The sequence below is a fragment of the Etheostoma cragini genome, chromosome 16, assembly GCF_013103735.1.
Source record: "Etheostoma cragini isolate CJK2018 chromosome 16, CSU_Ecrag_1.0, whole genome shotgun sequence".
Classification (NCBI taxonomy): Eukaryota; Metazoa; Chordata; class Actinopteri; order Perciformes; family Percidae; genus Etheostoma; species Etheostoma cragini.
The window spans coordinates 8,306,321-8,320,911 of NC_048422.1; positions in this window are offsets into that span (position 1 = coordinate 8,306,321).

A 14,591-nucleotide genomic window follows, 5' to 3' on the forward strand; every position below is an offset into this window, starting at 1 on the left:
TGGCATTTAAAAACACAAATTCTTGTGTGCAAATGAAGTCCAAATAGTCCAAATCCAGTTGCAATTGCCCAAGAATATGCTCTAAACGAGAGCCGGGGTCGTTACAAAATGTGGTCAAGCAACAGTGCCTGACCAAAAACTGGAAGTAAGAAAAACCAGCTAAAAGAACATACAGTAATTACATTTCAAACCCTAATATTCTTCTAATAATCTAAATGCCGTTTCATGGCTTAATATTCAGCAACATGTTTAAAGCAATGGCTTTGGTTCTAATATCTTAGAACTATTAACGCTATAAGAGTGTAGTGGTAACTTAGTACTAATAGTGGCTAAATCACTTAAAATTCCCACACGAAAATGACCAACTTTTAACTTACTAATTACCATGATTTATTTAACCGATTCCCTAAAGTTATTCACTCCGAGATGTAACTTTATCCTACTCTGAACAGCGTTTTAGGTGGGATCACTGACCAGCTTCCGGTAAAGTCAGTATAGGTAATCTGCATGGACAGCTGTTTTATTTGCAAGACTCCTCTAGGAGCAGCTACACTTGTTTTTAGAAACTTCACCGTTGAGCGCTAACATCAGCTAGCTAGCTACAACGTGTCGTCCTGCAGACTTCGCTTCCTCCACAGAGACGCGAGTCACACCAACCGGAGCTTTAAGTTCCAACATATTTAGCTAACATGCTGGTGTCGAGCCCGGAGTTCTGTTGGATATAAACAGCACACTTACCGGAGCACCGTCCTTTCCCCTGGCTGTCATGGTAACAGCGGTTTACAGTTTCAATAGCGGTGCCGACCAAGATCTTGGGTCACATGACAGACAGGCGGTCCTCTGATAGGCCAGACGTCGGTTCGATTGTATGCAGGCTCAATTGCTTCTCCTAGCCTGGGTAGCCCGGATGTTACTGTGTGAATATTTAACTGGAATTTTTCGATCTGAATTTCAGCAGTCGAATTTGACTGATATTAGATTTTTTCAATATGAATTTTAGCAATCAAATTTGATCAACTTGAATCTGTTTTATCTGAAATTTGACAAGTTGTATTTGTGTATCTGAATTTTTTGTATCGGAATTTTTTTTATCTGAATTCAAATTTAAAGAGAGTGAGGTTTAAAGAGGTGAATTCACAACAAATAAATTCAGATGATATCATTTTCAAAATAAAATATTTCAACATTAAGTATTCAGTGGCTGTTAAAATTCAAAGACTTATGTCTCTTATTTCCATTCAATTCATAACGAGTTATGTGGAGACACTTTAAACTTTTATGTGCTGACAAACTGCCTGGGAGCTCCTCCCACTCAATCAGTGGTGAACCAGGTGGAAAAAATCTTCCAGGCAATCTGGGCGTGCCAGTACCTGGCTCTGTTGTTGTAGGGAGGAGAGGTATTTGGCTAAAGATACTTGGTTAAAAGAGAAGAAAACATACAGTTTGAAAATTAAAATACCAACAGATGTTTGTTTTGGTACAACATATCTAGTTGTGTGCCTACAATGATACCTGATAATAATTCTTTATTAGAACAGTACGGCTTAAAACGAATGATTAGGAAATAAATTGAATTTTGTGCTATTAAAGAATATTGTGTATTGCATTTGGCTAAAATATGAATTTGGCTAAAAATGTACTGACTCTTATCAATTAATTTAAAATGGTGGGTATTTATTCGATTACATTTGTTTAAAATTGGAACGGTTTATAATAGCAGTAATGCGTTTATCTGAGTTAAATGTGAATCATTTTGTTTACTTAATTTGGCTGTCAACTCAGATAATAATTTGTATTTGTTGTCTCTCTTATGAGGTTTTTCAACTGTTTACTGCCCACCAAGGAATGGTTAATAAAAGACAAACAACTGATCCCATGGCTTATTGAGTGAAATCCAGTTAAACTCTTCATGTGGAGGGACTGTCCTTTTCAAGTGGGGAATTGCACTAGAAATACATAAAAACTTGACAGTAGGTCTAGACCACACTCTATAAGCAAGCATTCTGTTTTGTTGCAGATGAAAGGATTGAGGAAGTGCGTACAAGATAAGGCGGCACTGTGGCAAAACTAACTGGTTTGACCTTTTCCACACAGACATTGCTACATTGAAAATACAGTACATTACAAATGTGAACACAGCTGATGGTTTAGGGATGGTCAATGCATATTTCATCAGATCAAAGTTAAAGCAAAGTTAAAGCACAGACACACACAACCCTAGCACATGGCAACAGTGGAAATCTGTAATCAGTGAGAGACAGAAATCCACTGGAGTATAAACGAGTGAGGTGCTGAAAGAATCCAAAATGAGAAAGCATTTGCCGTGCACCCAAATTAATGTGAAAATGCGAATAGAAAACAACACAATGAGTGTAGAGCTGTTTCATTTTTTTTTACATTGGATGCTTTCCAATCAGGGGCTCTCCCATATGCAAGACTAAACAGGAAGAGTAAATTATAATTTGCAGCTGGTAATTCCGTGTTGGACAGCTTAGTTTTCAGTAAGTAATGTACTATCTGTGTGTCCCAAATCCACTGGAATGAAGTAACAACAAAAGCCCTGATTTCACATTTCTACCATCGAAAGGCATCCAGCGGATGCTTCAGGGGTATCTGCCGCAGATACAGCAACATATGCCTCACAGCTGTTAGCACTACTAAAATCTCCAGAGTTTAAAGCTCCAGGTTTTAAATATGAAAACTATTGATGATTAGCAATGCAAATGAGGGGCATCCCGCATTTAATGATGTACCTGTACATAAGAATAGAGCTCTCACTCCGGGGATGTTAATACAATCTAATTTCACTCAGAAACATGCAATCAAGTGTAAATTAACATGTACTATTATGCAATATGACATGCTTTGAAAAGAAAGTAAGAGCACAAAAAGGCTATTTGGTCACAGCTGGAGAACTACTGTCATCAACATGAACTACTGTCATCAACATGTTTAAAACCTGTCAATACAAAAAACACAGATGAAAAGGTTTTCAATCCTCGCCCAACAGAAGGACATTAAGGCTGCTGCAAACATTACGTTTTTTTGTTAACTTCCTTTTGGCTCAAATCACCTCTGTGCCAAAGTACAGCCGCTAGCATGGTTCCAGACTCTCTAATCAAAATCTGAAAATCCCAGCAAGAGGACACAGACCACCTGCGATATACACAATGTCTGAAAATAATGAGTCCCGGGTTTTGTCTCCCATTATAACTGAGTTGTCCAGGAGGGACTAAATGGGTGGCAAATGGTTGAGAATGTGTTATGGGATTTAATTATCAGAAACCTCAGTTTTTCTTTTTATATGCCTTAGACTATTGCCAATTTTGGGAGAATTGAGGTGAAGGAGGGTTTTTCATGGCTGAGCATTAAAGATTGTTGTGCAGCTGTAGGCAGATGTTTGCTAGAATCAGGACATCTTCTACTATGATAAGCAGGAACATATACATGAGCATGACTTATTTATGTATGTCTATTGAGCATGACGGTAATTCAACTTTTTGTCTTTATTAAACACTCTATGAGCGCTGTGTTTGTCCGTTGGGTTATCATATTAAAATCCATGATATTTTTATTTGGTCTTTTAAACTGGGTTAGACAAGATATTGCTGCCTATGTGCTCCAGGCAGTGGAGAGACGTCTGACGTGTGCTAGTATTGTGAGACTACTACTGAGACTAATTTGTCAGATTACCTGGCAACTGTGGAAAAGTAACACGCCAAATAGCCCAAGAGTTTTGCTCTGAAATTGCTTTCATTTGCAACTTGTGTGTGTGTGTGTGTCTGTGTGTGTGTGCGTGTGTGTGCTTGACAGGTGTGATTAAAGGTTGCAAAAAATTGACTACATTTCTTTCAAGCTACGTACATATTTTCACTTTGTAAAGCTCCCATGGCCGGAGTGACGAAGATGTTTCGATACTGGATTTAAAAGATGGAATACGATTGCTTTTCATTTCACATTTCACATCATTTAGATGGATTTCTTAGACATCATCAGATGTTTTTCGTCTTCAATTTTCTTTATTGGAATGTGTCAGTGTGGCAAACAGCATTTCATTGCAGCAAGATATACAATCTAATGGGAAATTGATTTAAACTACATAATATAAGACAGATGTTACTGTCCCAGTGGGAAATTTGCCTCAGACATCAGTGTCCGTGGCATAAAATCCTAAAATCACTTACTTTCTTGTCTCGCATTGCCAGATCTTCCTCTACAGCGCTACGGAGAAGGGTCTGGCTGGTCCACAGAGCATTCTGGGATGGGAGAAAAACGTGCTCTGGTTTATTGGCATTTGTGTAAACCAATCGCAATCTTCTTGGGCGGTGCTAAGCGCTGAGTTTCACGGTGCTGTTGCAAAATAGCCCCAGGAAGGAAGTTGTTTTGGTGGAATCTGTGTACGTTCAAAGGTTGTGGAAGTCGTGCAACGGAACACTCAGATTGGACAGATAGTCTGGCTAGCTGTCTGGATTTACCCTGCAAAGATCTGAGGAGCAGACGACCATAGTCCTCATAAATCCAGCGGAGGTTAGAAGGCCAACACAAAGAAAGCGAAAGAAAACGAACATCAGGCCAAAAAGAACAACATCGGCAGAATTTCCAGCATCACCCAATCAATCCTAAAAGTGGAACGTCGTGAATATTTACTATAAAATCAGCTAATATCCTTGCAAAGATGGTGTCTTATTGCGCCTTCCTCACAGAGCTTATTATGCTTGGTCACTTCTCTAACTAACGGAAATATTCCTTATTAACGATCTGAATTACATAATAACAGAGAGATTTAACTTTGATGACTTTAGGCATCAACATCCACTGTGAAACAGTGGGGTCACTTACATTTCTACTGGTATTATATAAGTTGAATGTGTCTGACTACACATCGGATTGCTTTTTCTCTCTCTTTCATCTCTCTGGCTGCTTGTCTCAAGGTATTTTTGGCATTGTCTGATAAAACATCAACTGTGACAACAATCTCCGAAGACTGATGTATTCATGCACATACCACAGAATCACTCCATACTCTCCTTCTTTCTACAAGCAATCATATTGTCACACTCGTCTTAGAAATGCTACAAAGCGCTACAGCAAACAATAAAGGGAGAGTGGTGCACAAAATCCTTCTTTCACCCCCCTCCCCCACATCAAACAGTAAGGGCCATGGATGCATGACCATTTTAACAGTGGGGAGTCAGTCAGTCAATGAAGGACATTCAGTGTAATTGTCCCCCTCAATGGTCTGGCAAAATAAGGGTACCTAGTTTTGTATGACCAGGATGAGGAGGGCTATAATGACCATTCATATGGTCAGTGTTACAATCATTGAGTCTTCATCAATTTGACTCGGTCATCTAATCTGATCCCTTGTGAGTTACCATGGATATCATCCAATGCAAGCAGAGTCTAGTGATGTTTCAAATGTAGACTATATCCACAACGTTCCTCCTCCCTAGCGCTTTGGAGGAAGGTATGACTATTAAGACTATTACAAACGAAACTCTTTAGCATTGATAGGGAACACACCGTCTGATTCACTTCAAACCATACTATGATAATTCATGCACGTCTAATGTTGTTGAACCAAAAGTTGGAACCAAAGTTGTCACATCATTCACCCAACAAGTCCTCCAAACCACACAGTGGTAAACTAATTCCTAACCGCTAATACAACCCATAGGAGTTTTTTATAAACTAGCGGTGGCAGGAAAATAAAAACCCACAGGAGCATTTTTTCAAAACAACAAGAATTGTAATAGTCACAATGTATTGTCACAGTGTTAAACACGTTAAGTCATAGTTTCTTAAGTGTAGGGATAAAAAACGACTTGTACAAATACAAGATTGTGGTTTCAGTTACTTTACGTGTGTTGGGTGTGAGATTATCAGCTCCGTTTGGTCAGTATTTTCTTTCTTTCATTCTAATTTCAGGTCTGTCAGTCACAGTGAAATCCGGGGACAGATCCAGCCAGGGACAGATCCAGCCAAAACCGGGGACTGTCCCCGGAAACCGGGGACGTCTCGTCACCCTAAGTTACTTACCTCATGGTTATAGTTCAGTCATTTTAAGCCACAATTTGCAAAAATACCACAACATATCTTAACATTGGATATAGCCAGGTGAAAATGTCTTGTAGAATTTTGTTGACATATTACAGTTAAAGACTAAAGAGGCAAACAAATGTTAGGGGCAGAGATTCAGTCATTCATTCAAGGTCCACTCAACTTTCAATCAGCTGTCACTCACTTTTGTTTCTTCTATATGTATTACTCAACCTACATTAAAAAAACATACCTGGTGATCTACTATTTATTGGGAACATCTGAATGTGTGTTGAGCTGTGATACAACTATTACTGGTGAAACGATGACAGTTTAGATGAGATTCTCTACTGGTGCATTTATATGTAATTTGATGGTTTGATCCAGCCGCTTTTCTGTAGACTTCTATAATGTCAATACATTAAAAATGGACCTGCATAACGCCGTTCGTTCACTCCTGGCTACGAGCTAGCAATCACACACAACAAGCTTGTCCTCTGAATGGCATTTTGAGCTAACATTAGCAAGCAATCAACCATAGATAACTATAACGTTTATGAAACGACTGCTAACTTAGCTACCAGCTAGCAATCATACACAACAAAGGCTGTCCCTTGAATGATGTTTTGAGCTAAAGTTAGCTCAGATCACATATTAACAGTCATAGATAGCTAAAACGTTTTTGAAATGATTTCCATCTTCTGTTATTGTTTGTGAAGAATTGTTTGTGATGAAAAAGGTCTATAATTTCATACATTTCACAAATTTCAGTATGACACAATATGCCGTAAACCGTTTAAATCTGAGCCTGCGTGACTCAAATCTGCACTCGACCTACATTGGGAGTGACACCCTCTGTATCCTGCACTATTCGTTAGTGTATCTACTCCCAGCTGTCAACATCACCTGATCCCCACACTCACCTGCACACCTGCTGTTAATCCCCTAATCAGCTCCCCAGGCTACATGTATATCCACCCTGCATGTTTAGCTCAGATGTGCCATTCACTCCCCTTGTCCTCCGGCCTCCCTTGAGGTTTTTTTCACCCTTGCCTGTCATTAGGGGTTTCTGTCAGCTTGTTTATGTCCTTTTGGATTTGTCTGTTCTGACTGTGTGACCTGCACCTTGTTTTGTTTTTTCCTTTCCCTTACTGTTCCTAAATCATGCTTTTGAGTCCTCGCTTGCACACAATAGTTCAGGGAAGAGCCGAAACTGAACTGTGCTGCTGATCTGTCAAGTAAAATAAAGCAGAATCAAGAAAATGACTTACCTAATGTGAAACCATTAAATGCATGTGTTTATATTCTTTATCCACTCTAACATAGGACATGTTTTTAACTAAATGCATTATTTTGGTATTCTTTGAAAAAATACATTATTGAGATAACAGATTGATGAGAGCTCAGCACAGTGGTAATTCATCTCCATGAAAACAACAGCCAGCTCTAATATTCTCTAATCCTAGCTGTGGCTCAACACTTTAAATTCTGAGTCCAAATTTAGAAACTTCTGTCTGACACAAAGGCAGCAAGCAAGCAGCTTAATACTTCTATCCCGAGCGTTCTGAGCCACCAACACTGGATTGAAAAACTGCCTTAAGGTACATTCAAATATCCCATGGTCCACTTTGTGTTAAATTATCTTGGGTAGCGTACACAAAGTGGACCATGGGATATTTGAATGTACTTTATGGTCAGGTAGTTTTATGAAACCCAATGGTACAACTGACGAGGTAAAAGCCGTTAGTTGTATAGATAATACTATAAAACAAATTACTTTTAACTGAAATGGCTGAATTGTTTTGTTTGTTGCGGAAATGCTTTCAACATTACATAAGATAACTGTGTCCGATTAGTGTACTTTAGGATGACTTCTCTGCCAGTATGTACTTTGGCCTGAGGCATCATGTTTTGATATTAGACAGGGAGAGTGTGTTCGCCTAAGTTCTCCCTATTAATAGAGGATCAATAGACAATCACTAGGTTACTATAATGCCCTGATTGATCTGGTCTTTCTTCTTTTGCAGTGCATCAACGGCGAAGCAAAATCTCAGTGTTTCATTTAGATGTTGAGCAGGAGTTCACTGTCTCAGCTCTGCAACCTTTTTTTAAAACAGAAAAATCAGGCACAGACAGAAGAATGAGGTTTCCCACCTGCACAGAATCTTTTACCAGCTCTCAAAAGCAGCACTGAAACTCTATTTCATATTAACTGAAATACAATGTTGCTTGAGATCACTATCTTATCTCAGCCAATTCTTTTTTTTTTTCACACATTGAACGCCTACAAGCTTGTTCTGCTCCAAGGACTGAAACTAAACCACTCGGCCAATCTGAAGCCAATTTGTGTTTCTGTTATGTTTTGGGTTTTCTTCCAGCTAAACACTACATCATCCGCCTGGGAAAATCTATTCATCGTGAGGCTGTATACTGTAGAGGAAAAATGCTTGAAAATGATTTGTGATTACAAAGACATACACATATGCCAAACAGGTAGAAACAACTGCATGGAAAGACCAGAGAATTGACTGGCGATGGAGCTGAGAACATGTCAGATTACACACACAGGATGTTGACTTTAACTCTCCCAGTGGGAGCTGTCTTGCAGGGGCTCCATGATGCGTGAAGGCCAGAGGTTTTTACCACTTTGAAGAAGAACCTCTTATTGTTCATTTTCAATCCGCAGTCAGTGGCCTTGTGTGTGTTTGTTGCCTAGTGGGTGAAAGAGCATGGCCATCATAAGCAACCCAACTCGTGTCCATCTGTGTTTGCCATCTGTAACATCTCATCCACGCTGCATAACTCCGGTCTTTGCCTCCCTGATTTGGATTCCTATGGCGCCTAGGGCTTTTCTGTACAAATAAACCGTTGGCATAGTCATGCTCCACCATTCATAAAACAGTATTCATTTTTTTTTTTTCATGCTTAGGGGACAGAGGACACAGCGCAACATTGGCATTCATTTGGACTATGTGTACACATGTTACTTTTTAGTCTCATAGTAAGTCTCGACCAACCTCCAAAGAAAACGTATTGCTTGTTAGCTGCTTGTTAGCTTCTAAATGCTCCGCTATTGTGCCAAAGTTGTTGCTAAATTTGTCTGCCTGCTGTTTGCTGGACACGCGCCATGCTATAGCTGTTCAAAGAAGGTTAGGTCTTCACAACAGCTTAATGCTCCAAAAAAATACTTTAATAGTGCAACATAAGGCACACAATGTTGGTGATCACATCACATGGTCAGACGTCATGTGACATGCACAAAATAAACATATGGAATACTAGTCAGACATAGATGTACATAGTAATACTATCCAAATTGGGCAACAAAATGATGACCTCAGTGGTCATGCTTTCTTCAATATATTTTACAGTATGTCCATTTTGACAACCCTGTATTCTGCGCAGGTGGCCAACTTATACAGTGCTAAGTCTCTCCATTTAGCAAAATTTTGCTTCTATGCGCTTTGATTTGGCAAGCCGGTTTGCTATCTACAACCGTTCTAAATGTCAACTTGTGAAGAAACTACGCTTTGCGTAGTCTAGTTTATTTGCCCTAAACCAGTTGATGGGAACGCTTCTGATTCTCATTTCTTTTCTTTGCAACATTTTGAAATTTGCTTAAAATTCGCTTGACAATTAGATGGAAACAAGACTACTGTTTCACATTGCAAATTATGCATGCATGTATACATTTTCATTGTGTTTATGCTTAACTGTCATGAACACATGACACATGAACCCTAACCATACGGTGTCATGACAAAACCAAACGGAACTTACTAAAAGAAACATTGTCACAAACGTTTATGACTTGTTTATGTTTATGACACGTTAATGACAGTGTCATGTTACATTTATGTAGCTACCTTCAAGTAAATTACAGCCAAATATTGTTCTGAAGTTCCTAAACTGCCTTTTAGAACTTAGCTTGCATATTTTGCAGCATGTGACTCAGGTAAAAAAAAGAATTAACTCTGCTTACTCGGAGCAGTCAAGCAATAAATTGTCTCCCTCTGTTGATGTACACATATGTCCTTTTGAAAAGAAATCTCCCCTTGGTTTTGGTGCTGTTTACTGAGATAGATCACCCTGACAGCAAGGACTAAATCTAAAACAGAAATGCAGTCAAGTGCAAGCAGCGCATTATAGCTCCTCTGTGTGTGCCTTTCAGTTGTGTATTTTTTGTGTGTAGCCACTGTGACCCAGCTGAAAATCCTTTCAGCCAATAAAATGTCAGTCTTTCTGAACGTCAGGTACCAATTTTTGTGCAAGCAAAGACCATTACCCCTCAACTGTAATATGTCCAGTTTGAGACATGCTTTGCGCCTGTGGGCCCTCCACACATTGTCGTTGTGTGTGTGTGTGTGTGTGTGTGTGTGTGTGTGTGTGCAGCCTGTAGAATGTCCATAGAATTTTTTTTTTTTTTTCTGTCCAGCTCTGTCTGTGTGTAAAAACGTAATTGGCCTAATGTGTATATTGTAACAAGCCTAATGTGTATATTGTAACAAGCCTAATGTCTTTATTGTAAGTGTTAATAATCCCCCATCCACTCATTCCCATCGTGATAATTTGTTAAAATAGAATCAGCAAGTAAGCATGGGGCTGTGAATAATTTTCATGTGATGCATTTTCACGGGGGTGAGATATGTCCTATGAATGAAATTGTATTGAATCTGCTGATGGTCTGGATTGCGTGATACTTCTGGAATGCTAGACCATACAGAATACCAATCAAGATCAATACTTAGGCCTGGGCAATTGCTTGCCTATGTCTTCTCCATGGGAAGGGCAGAGCAGCCAGATAGAACTGACAAAGACTAGATACGTACCATGAAACAGGTTTTCAGTTACACAGTAAATAACTGCTGGATAGGATGGATGTCCCAGGTCTTTGCCAGGGGACATTGCGTGCCTTGACTGCTGATCTTAATTGAAGGTAAAAGAAAAAAGAGGTACATGGCAGATCCAATGTGTTCTGCAATTACCCAAAAAATGTATTCAGCCAACCTCGCTAAAAATGTCTTTTAGACAATGAAGCCCCCTCTGTCCCCATTGGGGGGCTGTTATCGGCCAATTACAAGCCACTTGGCTGTGTGTTTCAGCCATACTCCAAGTCTTGACAAGATGAGAGATAATGGGGCCAAAGCCTAGCTAGACTGTTTGTTAGAAAAATTGGCAAAAAGAACGTCATGAAGGGACCAAAGCTCTGTCATAGCACTCTTTAAGGTACGCCAGCTAAAAGACACATCTGGGTTAAACCAAGTGAGGAGGGGCCTCAACACAGAGGACCAGAAGTAATGTTTGAAGCTGGGAACTGAGAGGCCACCATCCTCTTTCCTCTTCTGTTAAGTGGACATCTTAAGTCGCGACCGTTTGCCCTTCCAGATAAATTTAGATACCGCTGATTGTAATTGATGTACAATAGCCAGCAGGAGGGGAGAGAGGTAGCACAGAAATCACAAAATGAATCCTGGGTAAGACATTCATTTTAACCACTGAGATGCGGGCTTGATTCGACACGGGGAGACCATCCACTTTTCTGTATCTTTCTAAACATTGTTTAGAGACACAGAATAGTTTTGTTTAACAATCTGGTTTAAGCAGGGGACGACTCACTGACTTAATATTTAAACTGCTTAACTATGGGGATGTTAGCAGAGATGGCAGAATTATGGGCAGAGTCATTTAAATAATCAAACAACTTCTGATTTGTTTTCAGATACACAGAATCTAATTTTACAGCTTTTATTAAAACCCATTCAAAGACAACAACAGCCTAGCAAACTGCTACTAAAAGCCTACAAAAAGTTATAATTTCCAGACTTTAATGAAATCAAATCATGTTTTCAACATTTACGAGATGTTTTCTTTTGAATAGCAATTCAATGTATTTAGCCCACAGTCTGTGATTACCTCACTTTCTGGTAGTTTCCATTGTTAGTGGCGGATCGAGCCATTTCTTGTTGACTCCCTCCACAAACCTGCATCAAAGCAACACTACGTAACATTGTGCATGTGATTCGGCGGCCTACACTTTTCAAAGTGTATTTGACTTACACACCAAAGTCGGAATCATGGACAGCTGTGCATGTGCATTTTTTTATGATTATGTAACTTGTGATCAAAAACATGCGGGTAGGCAACTTTTGCTAACCACAGCCACCTAGCCAACTACCAGGGGGAAAAAATTGTATTTATTATCGGTTAAGTAACATTTTCTATGTAATTTTTTCTTTTTTTTTCTTCTTTTTTGTGTCGTCTTAACACAAGAACAAAACATTTAAGAGAGGTGGACGCGTGGGTTTTTAGTTCTTTATCTATTACAACTAACTTTTGATCTTATTGGCAATCAGAGGCCAACTTTGTAGGGGAAAAGTTTGACTTTCCATATCCTGTTACTGAGCCTTGGTTAGTAGTGTAATGGCTGAAAATGTTACTCCCATAAATCGAGTCCAGACACTCTGCATCCTATTCATTCTCTGCAGAAAGTCATTATGGATATCATCAAAAGAGTTTTATGTTTGGTCCCCTGTGGAACGTTCCAGCCCTTTTTCACTGAACTCAGAGCACAGACATCAGATCAGGCAGCCGGATAATTTTCCATCCCCGTAGTACAAATTGGTCCGACTTTAATAGTTGATGCGAGCAGAAAAGGCTGGGATTGTTGTCCGAAGGGCTGCTCATCTGATAATTATAAGCAATTGGAGAGGCACTGATGCTTTGAATGAAAGCTTGGCAATCTGCTCCCCAGCTTCACAGCCGTAATGGTCTGTCACATCCAAAATAATAAGAGATATAATAAGAGATATAATAAGAGATCCAAAGCTTCAAACAGCAACATCTAGTGATAATTTCCTGGAAGTTACTGTGAAGTGTTTTTAATTATTTATTTTTATGGCTTGGACCACATATTGTTTTACTGATCATTAAAGATGGAGAACTTCTTCTAGAGTACCTGCATATGACAAAGTATGATGAGCAAATGCAAAATAAAGAAAACTATAAATAGCATCTTATTGTTGAGTACAACGTATGGAGTTTGCGTAGGGACCAGAGTCATGATCGCTGAAGCAGTTCCTTTCAACAGTCTTTTTTTTTTTTTTTTTTTTAAAGCATTAGCTTATTTCCAAACTGTTCCCAACTGTTTTGATTAAAAACACAAGTCTATGATTTTGTTTTCTACAGTATGTATGTATGCATAGTGATAATTTATACCTTCACATGATACTGGAGTAATATTATACTCATTCAATTGAAAAGGGAACCGTTTTAAGTTTAAGTTGCTTCAAAATGTTAAAGTTTAGTCATTTACATCTGCTAGCTTGAATATAACTACAAGTTGTGAAAATACACTTGTTTGAATATTGAATTCATACGTTTTTTAAGGAATAATGATATGCAATATTTAAGCTCATTAGCAAAGACTTAAAAAATTAAAATCCCACCTGAATGTCCATTCATCCCATGCTCCAGACCAGTGGTTGAGGGAGTTGCGGTGGGTCCCCAGTAAAAAGGGGGAATATTTATTTTCCCTATAATTCCGTCCATAAGTAACACAATGACGGATGGTAGGACTATTTTGGTCATGGATTTCACACACTTTCTGTAAGAAAACTTTTAAAAAGTAAAAATCCTAACAGATGGGGGATCCTGGGACAAAAACCTTGTTACACAAAATGTATCCCTGGTGGCTTTGGATCAATACCAATAACTTGGATATTACTACGGCAGGTGTTTCGATTTCTGGCTTTGACAATGCGTTTTTCAATTTTCCACATTTTGTCTTTCATTTGCTAGGTGCAAAGGTTGTGCCACAGGTCCGTCTGTAGATGCTGCTGCAAAACCTTGGCCTCTCATGAGGTCTGATTCAGTGAAGTTATTCCCATAGGTAATTCTCCTGTCGCTTCAATTGTCTCCTCAACTCCTCCACTTGCCCCCCTTCCAAGAGGCATTGAGCAAATGTGAGAGGAAAGGACGTCTCATCTCTCTACGACACATTTGCTCGTTCGTTGCTCGCTAAGCCACGAGGAAATCATCAGAAGATAAAGAGAATGAGCAAATGTGTTGTGAAAGGATAAGACGTTTTCTCCTCTGAAGCATCACGTGAAATTGTCATCTGCGCGGGAGCGGAATTAGCAACTTCTTCAGCCGCATGGCTTCCAGAAAGGCTGTTCTCGTGTTTCCTCGCCTATAGCTCCTTGATGATCCGCCCTTGATGCTCGCCCCTCGGGGCAGAAATAAGAGTTTAGAGATGGCCTTCACCGAGGAGGGACAGAACCACTTCTGGTTCAGCCGAGGAGTCGAGATGCTATCACATAGGGGACACGGGATGTGTCTAGAAAAACACTTTGTGAGCATTAACCATCTCGGATTCATTCAACCCTGTCCAGTTTACATGCTGGGTCCTTGATCAAATTATTTTCTGTAATTTGCATTTAAATACAGTTTATGAAACAAAACTAGCACACTAACTTCAGTGTGTTGAGTTTCAATCTGCATCTCAAAAGCTGGTCACTAGTCTTTGATACAAGCATGGTAGACTAGTTTATGGG